Genomic DNA, 12,848 nt, shown 5'->3' with positions numbered 1-12,848 from the left:
TTTGTCCTCTTTTGTAATAATTGGGCACGATTTGGCCCATTAATGGCGTAGTGGAGAACGGGACCGAATCGGACCGGAAATCAGGGAGTTGTCACGGTCGATCGGACCTGTTGGAGTGGTTGAACCGCCGGCTGTGGTGGGCCTGGGGTCCGTGGATGATAAGTGCATTTATTACCGAATGAACCGGCGGTCAGGGAGAGCCATACGCTCTGATGGTTCAGTGATCCGGAGATCGTCTTGGGTCGTGCTCATTAAATGACTGGGTGCATCGGAGACTTGAGGGAGTCTCATGCATTAATGGCAGGTCGTGCCGAATACCTGCAGAGATCTTATGCCTTGATGGCTTGGAGATAGTGGCAGGCTATAGTAGAGTCGCGTGTATAGCCGCCGGACCTTTCGAGAAAGCTTGGCGGGGAGGAGTATTAGTTAAGGCATCGGCTCGGCAAGGGTGCCGAGCCGAGCTGGTCGCCCAGAGGGGCGCCCTGTGGCGGGGTTGCTTCTAGTACTTCTGGTCGACGCCCTTTGGGCGAGCACCTTCTAGCCGAGCGCCTCTATTTGGCGCTGTCTCTGGTCGGCGCTTCCTAGTTCGAGCGCTTCTCTGGTCGGCGTTCTTCTGGTCGGCTCTTTCTAGCCGAGCATCCCTACTTGGGACGTGTTGGTTGGTCCGAGCACCTCTTGGCGCTCCGGTCGGCACTCTTGGGCCGAGCATCTTTTCGGATTGGCGCTCTCTAGCCGAGCACCCCTCTGGTTGGTGCTCTCTGGTCGGCACTCTTTGGCCGAGCACCTTTCTGGTCGGCGCTTTTCGGCCGAGCGCCTCCGTGGTGGTATGACTTGGGGTTTTTCCCCCAACACTACCCCCGACTTCCGAGTTCCAGTTGGCTAACAGCTGGAGCGTGGGAAGTAGCTTCAGTTGAGTCATTACGGATTCTGAAAATCCTAATTTATTGCGTATTTTGAATTATCGAGCGCTTTGAGGTGCCTTTAATAGGCGGCGTCTCTTCTTTTTCGAAAAGTCTCATTATTGGGACACTTTTTGCGAAGCGTCCTCGCGTCGTGGGCTCATGATGGGGCCGCACGATCCGATGGGGCGCTTCGGCGTCCGAAGCGCTAGCCCTAATTAAATGCGTCGTTCTGTCTTTTGGACCGACACGCGTCGCCATCTAAACAGGATACAGCGTTTTTCTCGCTGATCCGGGCCGTTGGGGAGGTCTATTTAAACTCTCCCCTGGCCCTCTGTCCTCTTTCTATTGCCTTCTGCTTCTAGCTTTCTTCCTCTCAGCCTCTCTCAGTCCGAAGTTCTATTCTCCGGCGTTTTCCCCAGGTCGTCCTTCTTTTTTGATTTCTTTTTCTTTTTTGCAATGGGTTCTCTTCCTAGTGAGGTCGAGTCCACCATGAGCATCCTGGAGGTCGAAATGACCGAAGAGTGGTTTTTCCCTCTTCAGGGGTTCCGTTTGGAGCCCGCCAGGCGAAGGGATCGGATAACCGATCCTCCGGTAGGCCGGATTGGAGTGCACCTGGAATCGCTCTGGGCCGGCCTCCGATTTCCTCTTCACGGCTTCGTGAATGAGTTGCTGACGGTATGCCGGTTGGTTTCGGCGCAACTCACTCCGAATGCCTGGAGGACAGTGATGGGCTTCCTGTCACTGTGTTTACTGCAGGGGATTCCGACCTCTGTCAACGTTTTCCGGCGACTTTTTATCTTTAAGTCGAATCCGGGAGACGGGGAGTGGCTTTACATCGCCCTTCGGGCGGGTCGGCCACTCTTTCATGGTGCCCCCTCGTCCATTGATGGCTGGAAGGAGAAATTCTTCTTTCTTGGTTCTACACAGTCCTGGGGGTTTGACCCACGGTGGGGACCGGCTCAGCTCAAGTCCATCAACAAACCCCCCAGACTTTCTCCACGTGAGCAGGGGATCCTCGACGCCATCCGCAGCTTCGGGGACGGCATCTTACTGAACGGCCTCATATGTGAGGACGCTTTGGTAAACGTGGGCTTGAGCTCGGCGCGTCCCCATGGTAAGAGTAATTTCAAGGTGTATTTATTTCCTTACTGTTCTAATGTTCTAATCCTTTTTGCCTTTGCAGATATCGCAAAGATGGTGACGAAAAGCGAAGTCCTCTACGCCCGCTTCCAAAAGAGGGCAGCCGAGCTCTCGGGCGAGCCCACCGAGCCGAGGAAGAAGCAGAAGGCCTCGGCGACCCCGGCGACCCCGGCGCCTCCGGCGGCAGCAGTGGCCGAGGCGGGTCCTTCTCGCCCCGCTCACTCCGAGACGGGTCCTTCTCGCCCCGCTCACTCCGAGGCGGGTCCTTCTCAGCCCGCGCGCCCCGAAGCTGGTCGGAGGGAGGGCGCGGATTCCGGGGGCTCGGGCTCCAGAGGAGCCTCGATGGCGCCCCCATGCCCGGCGCCCTTGACGCAGATTCCTGGTCGGCAGGACGCTTCAGTTGCCGACCAGGGGAGGAGTTCTGCGGGTCCCGTGCTTGCACGCCCCGCCATAGTTGTGCGGCGGTCAGATCGGCCGCTTGTGCGACCCCAGCCCCCTAGCTCCGAGCCGGGGAGCAGTCAGGGAGCCTCGGGGTCGGCTCCGCCTAGGCCAGCCGATGCTGGCCTCCCGGGCCCATCGGGCTCGGTGGAACGGGTGCCCCTTGCACCCACCTGGTCGGTGTTCGAGGGTGATTCAGCCCTCGAAAACCCTCGAGTAGCGCTTGAGATATTCCGGGTCGCGCTGCTCCCAGCCGACCGGGCCATGATGCAGTCCATGAGCTATAATGCTTTCATGGACTTTACCCGCTGCAACGCCGTCCGGGTAAGTAAAATTCTCCACCTGTGTAATCTGTATAGATTTTCTACTAGTGGCGCCTTATGTTTTTCTTTTCGTCTCTTTTACAGCATTTGCACGAGACGGAGATGCTGATGCACCTAGTACAAGAATACCGGGAGAAGGCCCGGAGGTGCCAGCGCGGGTATGACGAGGCCCAGATGAGGTACACGGCCGCCGAGGCGAAGTACCAGGCCTCCGAAGCGAAGTACCAGGCCTCTGAGGCCGAACGACAGGTGCTCCAAGAAAAGGTCGGAGCATCCGAGGGAAGAATTCGAGCCCTTACCGCCGAGCTCGATGAGGAAAAGGGCGCGCATGCGTTGGCGAGGTCCGAGCTGCACGCTGCTGAGGCTCGATTGGCCGAAGTCGAGCAGGCGCTGGCCTCCCGCGAGCAGGAGGTGGGGAATGCCCGCCTCCGACATTCGGAGCTCGAGCGGGAAATAAAAACCCTCGAGAAGAAGGCCACCTACCACGAGGCTCGGGAGCTCGAGGCTCGGGAGCAAGCTCAGAGCGCGGTGGCGCTCTTTCGCGAGTCGGAGGAGTTCCGCGACCTCCTGGAAGAGGAGGGCGTGAATGGGCTGATCCAGGGCTTCCGGGATTTCCGCAATCAATTGCGGCGGCTCTTCCCGGATTTTGACGTGAACTTGCTCCAACCGAGAGCAGGGGTCGAAAGGCCGGATGCGGAGGCGGATGCTCCGGAGGCTGAGGCGACCGAAGCCGCCCCCGAGGCTACTCCCATCGCTGCCGAGGCCGAGGAGGTCCCGACTGCTGAGCCCGCCGCTCCCGACACTGCCGAAGCCGAAGTGGTCGGGCTCGGGCCTTAGAGTGTAATTTTGTTTTGTTTTGTAAAGTCGGGATGGCCTCCCGTACTTGTAAGGGCCGAACCCGAATTTTGTACTTAGCCTACGGGCCTTTTTGAAATGAATATACATTTTTTTTTTCTGGAAACTCGTCTATCGTAGTCCAAGTTTCTCTGCTCGGATCTGTTTTAGGTTCCGAGGATATGGGCTCTAGGGCCTGAGCTTTACCCGCCACAGGGTTTGAGTTTAAGTTTGGCTTGCCGAGCTCCATTGCTCGGTCCTTCAACCAGTGGTATAGCAACGCTTGTGCTTATACCAAGGATTTGGGCTCGGAGAGTCTTCCCGAGCTCAGTCCAGAATTCGACCGAGCCCTAAGGCGGTCTCTAGGACTTAAAATTTTTGCGAAGTTAGTGAACTTCGATCCTCGCGTTGCCGGGGCGGACCAGATTCGTTTCCAACGAATGGGTCGAATGCTCGTCAGCTCGTGACGGGAATTCACCGGACTTAGTATAATAATGTGCTGGTGTCATGAGCACTCCTTCGCCGAGGCGATTGAAGACGCTCCTCTGCTCGGTGTCCGTTCTTTGAGGACATCGGCAGAGAAAAATCCAAGAACAGAATAGATAATGTAGAAACATTAAATAAATGGGTACCTTATATCGTGTGCGTCCTTGCGCCTAGGCGACTGAAGACGCTTCTCTACTCGGACTCCGTTCTTTGGGGACGTCGGCAGAGAAATCCAAAAATAGAATAGACAATATAGACATTAATGTAGAAACATTAAGCAAATGGGTACCTTGTACCGTGTGCGTCCTGGCGCCGAGGCGACTAAAGACGCTTCTCTGCTCGGACTCCGTTCTTTGAGGATGTCGGCAGAGAAATCCAAGAATAGAATAGATATAGAGACATTAACGTTAAGTAAATGGGTACTTTGTACCGTGTGCGTCCTTGCGCCGAGGCGACTGAAGACGCTTCTCTGCTCGAACTCCGTTCTTTGGGGACGTCGGCAGAGAAATCCAAAAGCAGAATAGATAATGTAAAAACATTAAATAAATGGGTACCTTGTACCGTGAGCGTCCCTGTGCCGAGGCGACAAAAGGCGCTCCTCTGCTCGGGGTCCGTTCTTTGAGGACATCGGCAGAGAAAAGTTCAAGAATAGAATAATGTAAGACATTAAATAAACGGGTACCTGGTACCGTATGCGTCCTTGCGCCGAGGCGACTAAAGACGCTCCTCTGCTTGGGATCCGTTCTTCGAGGACATCAGCAGAGAAAAGTTCAAGAATAGAATAATGTAAAGACATTAAATAAACGGGTACCTGGTACCGTATGCGTCCTTGCGCCGAGGCGACTAAAGACGCTCCTCTGCTCGGGGTCCGTTCTTCGAGGACATCGGCAGAGAAAAGTTCAAGAATAGAATAATGTAAAGACATTAAATAAACGGGTACCTGGTACCATATGCGTCCTTGCGCCGAGGCAACTAAAGACGCTCCTCTGCTCGGGGTCCGTTCTTCGAGGACACAGGCAGAGAAATCCGGCGATGGAGAACGAGCCGAGCTCGTCGGCTGGAGCCGACGGACAGCGAGCCGAGCTCGTCTTGGTCAATGAAGACCGCATCCCAACGCATCGGGGCATCCCGATAAACCGGGGCATCTCGACGTCTCGAGGCATCCCGGCCGAGGTCGGGGTAGGAGCACGAGCCGAGCTCGTCCGGTCAGAGAGGACCGCTACTCAATAGTCGATGGAGCACGAGCCAAGCTCGTCCGGTCAGAGAGGACCGCTACTCAATAGTCGATGGAGCACGAGCCGAGCTCGTCCGGTCAGAGAGGACCGCTACTCATAGTCGATGGAGCACGAGCCGAGCTCGTCCGGTCAGAGAGGGCCGCTACTCAATAGTCGATGGAGCACGAGCCGAGCTCGTCCGGTCAGAGAGGACCGCTACTCATAGTCGACGTCTCGAGCTTCCCGGTAACCGGGGCATCCCGACGTCTCGGGGCATCCTGACCGTGGCCAGGGTAGGAGAACGAGCCGAGCTCGTTGGTTGATGGAGAGCGCACCACGAACTCACGGACATCTTCAGGGAGTCTACGCAGGTACTCCATCATCCCGAGGCATCGGGGCATCCCAACCGTGGTCAGGGAAGAAGAATAAACCTGATGCCATGAGATAATCAGGAAAATTGGTGAGCTCGAAATAAGTTCGCAAACCATTAGTTTATTGTGAAATGAAATTCATAGAATGAAATTCAATGGTTGAATAATGGGGAACCCCTTAGGGTTCTACTGGTGGTACACGTGGAGATTTTCAGAGCTCCAGCTCCGCGGAATGGGAGTCCCATCTAGAGACTCCAATTGATAAGTTCCGGGCCGGCGAATACGCGTGACTCGGTATGGTCCTTCCCAATTCGGGGCCAGCTTCCCTCGCTCAGTTGGTCGGGAGGTTTCAACTCTTCTTAGGACAAGGTCCCCTGGTCTGAAAGATTTGACTTTGACCCTGGCGTTGTAGTACTGAGCTGTCTTTTGCTGGTACCTCGCCATACGCACTCGGGCGACCTCCCTTGTTTCCTCGATCAGGTCGAGGTTGCCTCTGAGCTGCGAAGAGTTGGAGCTGGCATCGTGGTGCTCGACTCTTGGAGAGGGGAGCCCAATCTCTAGTGGAATGACGGCCTCCGTCCCATATGTTAGGTTGAAGGAAGTCTCGCCGGTGGGGACGCGGAACGTAGTCCGGTAAGCCCACAGGACATTGTATAGGTCTTCGACCCATTGTCCTTTGGATTTGTCGAGCCTGGTTTTGAGACCCTGCAAAATAGTACGATTTGTTACCTCGGTTTCTCCGTTCGTTTGAGGGTGCGCGACCGAGGTGAAGCGATGGTCAATGCCAAGCTCGGAGCAGAACTCTCTGAAATGGATGTTGTCGAACTGGCGACCGTTGTCAGAGATAAGGATGCGGGGAAGCCCGAATCTGCAAATGATGGACTTCCAGATGAAATTCCACATCTTCTGCTCGGTGATCCGGGCGAGGGGCTCGGCTTCTACCCACTTCGTGAAGTAGTCGATGGAGACGACCAGGAACTTTCTTTGCCCGGTGGCCAGTGGAAATGGCCCTAAAATGTCAATTCCCCACTGGGCAAAGGGCCAAGAGGAGCTGATAGAAGTCAAAGGAGCCGAGGGCCGGCGCTGAACATTGGCGTTCCTTTGGCACCGGTCGCATCTTTGGACGAAATCCATAGCATCCTTCTGGAGTGTCGGCCAATAATATCCTTGGCGCAGAATTTTATGGGCCAATGCTCGCCCTCCCAGATGGTTTCCACAAATCCCTTCGTGGACTTCGCGCAGGGCATAATTAGCTTCCGTTGGGCGAAGGCATCTGAGGAGGGGAGAGGTGAAGGATCTCCGATAGAGCTTTTCCTCGTATAGTATGTACCGGGTGGCGAGGCGCTTGATTCGGCGAGCCTCTCGTTCATCAGCGGGGAGGGTTTCGTCTTGCAGATAGCTGATGAGTTCATCCATCCAGCTTGGCTCGAGCTCGGTGCAGAGGGTCTGCTCGGGCTCGTCTGTGCTGGGCTTTTGGAGATATTCCAGTACTGCCTCTTTGGGAAGCTCGCTCATGCGAGAGGACGCCAGCTTTGATAGCTGGTCGGCCCTGAGATTCTCCGACCTGGCAATATGTTGAATGTGGAAAGAGTCCAAGGTCGAGGCGAGATCCCGTACCTTCTGGAGATACTTCTGCATGGTCGGGTCTCTGGCTTCGAAGTCGCCCACAATTTGGTTGACGATGAGCTGAGAATCACTGAAGGCCTTCAAGTCCTTCACTCCTAGCTCTTTGGCTAGCTTAAGCCCGGCGACGAGCGCTTCATACTCCGCCATGTTATTGGAAGCAGGAAACTCGAGGCGCAGGGCCTGCTCGGCTACCACCCCCTCCGGGCTGGTGAGAATAAATTCTGCTCCGCTACCCCCCAAGTTTGAAGAGCCATCGACATGTAGAGTCCATGTCAAACTCGGGGTCTGCTCCAGCGGTGGCTCGGGTTCAGGCTCGACCTCATCCGGTATGGTGCACTCGACTATAAAGTCTGCGAGTGCTTGTGCTTTGATCGCCGGTCTGGGCCGGTACTCGATGTCGAATTCTCCGAGCTCAATGGCCCATTTAGTGATCCGACCCGCACGATCTGATCTCTGCAGGATCTGCTTGACCGGCTGGTCAGTCAGCACAGCCACTGTATGAGCTTGGAAGTAGGGTCGGAGCCTCCGAGCCGAGATGACCAAAGCATAGGCGGTCTTCTCAAGCTTGGAGTATCGGGTCTCAGCGTCCCTTAAGACCCGGCTGGTGTAATACACTGGTTTCTGAAGTTTTCCCTCCTCTCGGACCAGGACCGAGCTTACTGCTACAGGGGAGGCAGCTAGATACAAGTAGAGGAGCTCACCCTGTTGAGGCTTCGTGAGCAGGGGAGGGGAAGCCAGCAGGTGCTTGAGCTCTTCAAAAGATTGCTGGCACTCGTCCGACCACAAAAAGTTCTTCGGCTTCTTGAGGGCTGCAAAGAATGGAAGGCAGCGCTCGGCCGAGCGGGAGATAAATCTCCCGAGGGCTGCCACTCGGCCCGTGAGCCGCTGTACCTCCTTGACCGTCCTGGGAGGCGTCATCCCTTGGAGGGCTCGGATCTTCTCTGGATTGGCCTCAATTTCTCGTTGTGTAATGATGAAGCCGAGGAATTTGCCGGATGTTGCCCAGATAGACAACCCAAGAGGGGGGGGGTGAATTGGGTTTTAAAATAATTTGAATAATTAAAACGATGTGGTTGACTAATTAAAAACTATTGCAAGTTATTTAATTAATGCTAAGTGCTGTGAGTGATGTGAGGGGAAGAAGAAGAGAGACAATCCAACACAAACACAAGGTTTTATAGTGGTTCGGAGCTAACCCTTGCTCCTACGTCCACTCCCCAAGTCTCACTTGGGAATTCACTATAACCCCCTTGGATTACAGCCGGTTGTTTTCCAAGCTCACAACCAAACTTGTTGTTTTACGAGCTCACAACGAACTCGGTCGGTTTTCCCAGGCTCACCGACTAGAACCGCCCCGATTGTTTTTCCGGGATCACAATCAAACCCTTACACACATTGGTTTTAACTCGGCTCACCAACCAACCTCAATTCCCTTGATTCAATTCCCGATTGAACCAAGTAAATACAAGTTGTAGAAAGAAAACAGAAAATGAGCTTCTCAAAAAGCAGATGAAAACAATATGAACAATAAATGAAGTTAAGAAGCCTCAAACGCTTTTAGATTGGAGATGAGGAATGGCTTCTTAAACTTCTGGTCTCCTCTTGAAAGAGTAGTCGACTTGAATGCAGGAGAAGGAGGCTTTAATTGCTGGGAAGATGTAGTTGGAAGCAGTAAATGCAGATCTTCCTCTTTTTCGTTGAAGAGCACGTTGCAGAGCTTGAATGCTTGATTAGTTGGAGTGGAATAGTTGTTCTCTCCCTTGCTACAGTCCTCTGTGGCTATTTAAGCCAACCCCCACGGAAACTAGCCGTTAGAGTGCTTTTTCTGCCCGTTCTGAACACTCTGCGCAGCCTGACAATATGACCATTGGTGGGTTGGAGTCGACTCGCGCGATCAGGAGTCGACTCGGCTGTAGCGGGAGTCGACTCAAGCTTTTCCGGAGTCGACTCGGCAACTGTTCCAAATTTGAATTAAAGTTGCCTTCACGACTGGGAGTCGACTCGTCTTGACCTGGAGTCGACTCGCCAACTTCTGGAGCTGACTTGGCAATTTTGGAGTCGGCTCATCCACTGAAGTCCGTGAATCCAATTTTGAATTTTGTCCACTCGAGTCGACTCGACTGTCCTGGGAGTCGACTCGAATCTCAGAGCCCGAACTCCCGATCCTCTGTCTTTTGGCTCGACCAGTCTTGGAGTCGACTCGAATTTCCTCGGAGTCGACTCGGCTCTCAGTTTCCGAAACTTGGTCTTCTGCCTTTTGATGTGAAGCTGTCTTGGAGTCGACTCGAGATGTCTGGGAGTCGACTCGAATCTCAGAGGCAGTAACTTGATCTTCTGTCTGTTGATGATCGCGGAGTCTCGGAGTCGACTCGCGTACTGCGGGAGTCGACTCGAATCTCAGAGTCCCAAAAATGCTCTCTGACTTTTTCTTTGTGTTCCGCTGAGAGTCAACTCTCACTTTCTTTGTAGTCGACTTGCCAACCATCGGAGTCGACTCGCATTCCACGGGAGTCGACTCGAATCTCAGACCCGAAAACTGCTCTCTGACTTTTCTGCCTGTGACTGCTTGGAGTCGACTTTTACTTCCTTGGAGTCGACTCGGTGAACATCGGAGTCGACTCGCGCACTTCGGGAGTCGACTCACTGACAGGTTTTGAGTTGAAGCTTTCTGTCTTTCTGTCTGTTCTCAGTCGGAGTCGACTCGTACTTATCTGGAGTCGACTCGAGCTCGTGCCAGTGAACTTGATATGCTTGGAGTCGACTCGTGATACTCGGGAGTCGACTCGAGCCTCAGACATTGGTTCAAACAGACTCCTTAACTTATCCAAAAATTATGAACCAAGTCTTGGGACACTTAGACAGGATTTTCACTGAAACACTCAATTGAATTCATTAGTAATCAAAAGATATACTCAAATGCTTTGAGCTCATCAAAATCAAATGGGGTTTTAATCAATCACTCCACAATCTCCCCCTTTTTGATGATGACAAAACTTTGAGTATATGTAAAATGAATTGCTCAATAAATAATGAAATAAAATCCATAAATGAATTCAAATGTCTGGTAATTCAATTTATCCAAGCTTGAAAGGAGTGAAACAATAAATTTCGGAGTTAAAGCTCCCCCTTTCATTTGGAATTATATAAGCCTTCATATTATGCAATCAATTGTTTGGCTTATATGTCATTAATGATTTAGTTTGATTAAAATTCAGATTCTCCCCCTCAACATATGCATTCAACTATGTTTTGATTCTCTGAATTTCCTTTTAATGCTTTGAAGTTTTTGAACTGAATTTTTTGTATTTAGAGGGAAAATCTGTCAATTTGTTCTTGTGTAGGATTCAGCTAATCTCCGAATATCCCTTGAATAGATTCTGGAGATTACTCCATTAGGAGCCCCAAAAGAGAGATAATGAGCCTCGAGGTACCGAATCCACTTAGAACAAATTTGTGTGTTTTTAAGAGTTTTATGTTTTTATTGATTTCCATTGATTTCTTTTACATATTTCGCCCCTTTTACATACTTTATACATATTTCTCCCTCTTTTTTTTTACATATTTTATTTCTCCCCCTTTTTGTCATCATATCAAAAAGGAGGTAATCACACACAATCAATGGCACAACCAATCATCAAATGGCACATAATTGAAGATAAAATGTCTACTCATTGTATTGATATGAATGTGAATACATGTGAGAATACAATAAGTAAAGTAAAACAAGACAAAACACAAAAACATCTATGGCCTCCTCGAGGATGAGGCACCTCCTCTCGAGAATGTGGGTCCTCCTCTCGTGGATGTGGCTCCTCCTCTCAATCGGCTCTGCTCCATGAGGAGGGTGACTGCATCTGTAACATGGCCAAGCTGCGTGATAATAGACGTAGTGACTCTGCTATGTGTAGTGGAGAGCTCAGTCATTGACATCTGAAGCCCAGTCACCGACGTCTGAAGTGCGTCCAGCTTGTCGATGAGTACATTCGACAAGCGCTCGGCCCCCTCGGTGGTGGTGTGCATGTCACGACCTATGTCCTCTCGCATCTGTCGAGTGGTGCTCGTGACCTCACTCATGCTGTGGAACTGGGCCTGGACCAAACTCCGGACATTGTAGATCTCTTTCCCGTACATGAGCCGTCATGTCAGTCACGGCTGTCAAGGAAGGGACCAACTGAGAAGATACGGGTGCAGGAGTGGGAGTAGGCACCGCACCTCGGAGCTCCCGAAGCAGCTCATCCCTCACCTCTCTGACTATCTCCTGTCGCAGCTCCCGGAGCTGCTCAGGATCAATCCGGACCGCCATAGAGGGTGGTGCCGAGGAGGAAGGTCCGGCGGAGGTGGTAGGAGCAGGAGGAGTGGATGGAAGGTCTGGATGGTCTGGAAGGTCTGGGTAGTCTGAATCGGGCTCAGGACTGGGTGAAGGTCTGGTGGTCTGAGCGGTGAGGGTAGACTTCCTAACCCATACTCCCTCTCTCTTCCGAAACCCCATCCTGTGCATGGTCCCCGTACACAAGCGATCTGTCCATCGCAATGCACGAGAGGGTTCCCTCTCAGGAATGGGAATCTCGTACTCCCTAAAGAGAAGAGTAAAAATCATGCCGTATGGGAGGGTGAGCCTAGGTCTATCTAGGGGCTCACACATATACCTATAGATGAGTTTGGGGAAGTTGATTGGGGTGTCCTGAAGGATATAGAACATAAGAGCTAGGTCTCTCTCATTTACAAAATCAAATCTCCCTGTCTTAGGGAAGATGGACCTCGACAAAATACTCAAGAGGATCCGCACCTCAATCGGTAGTGAGCTCGCGGATACCTCGTCTAGAGGTGACTGGGGTGGATGTCCTAGAACGGCCGTAAGGGCCTCAACCCTATCCTCAGGGTGTGCGGGAGCCACCCCTGCTAATGGAAGGTGGAGGATGTGGGCAATAAGATCCTCCGTGACACGCAAAGGGACACCGGCTACTGTGCCCTCGATACCTCCATCTCCCCGATGGACGGTACCATAGAACTCTCTAATAAGGCCCGGGTAAGTGGGGAGGTCCAGTGTAAGGAAGTACTCTAGGCCCTGGGCCCTAAGTCTATCACCTATGGTGAACCCTTCCCGGGAGAGGAAGTCGAAATCGACATACCTCCCGGTGGAGACGACCTTCCCGGCCAATGGCCTCGCGGGAACCGCCCTAGGCGGGGAACGAGCCGGAGGTGGTTGCCTCGCGGGATCGTGCCGCGCCTTGGAGCGCCGCTCGGGACCGGCCTCGGGTCGGGATCTCTTCCTAACTACGGTCTTACGCGGCATTTTGACCTAAACTGAGAGGAAAAACCTAGAGGACGGTGAAGGACCGACGGAAAAGACTCGGAACCGACCGGGAATGACCTAGGAAGGGAGGAGAACTCAATGTCCGGCGAAGAATCGACGGGAAAATGGCTTGGAGACGATCGGGGACGACCTAGGAGTCGGCTCTAGGGCTTTTTGAACAGTGGCGGCTTGAAAGAAAAGTGTTTTCGAAACGACAAATC

Source organism: Phoenix dactylifera, unplaced genomic scaffold (assembly GCF_009389715.1).
Source record: "Phoenix dactylifera cultivar Barhee BC4 unplaced genomic scaffold, palm_55x_up_171113_PBpolish2nd_filt_p 001963F, whole genome shotgun sequence".
Lineage (NCBI taxonomy): Eukaryota > Viridiplantae > Streptophyta > Magnoliopsida > Arecales > Arecaceae > Phoenix > Phoenix dactylifera.
Note: the sequence above shows the minus strand (reverse complement) of the source record.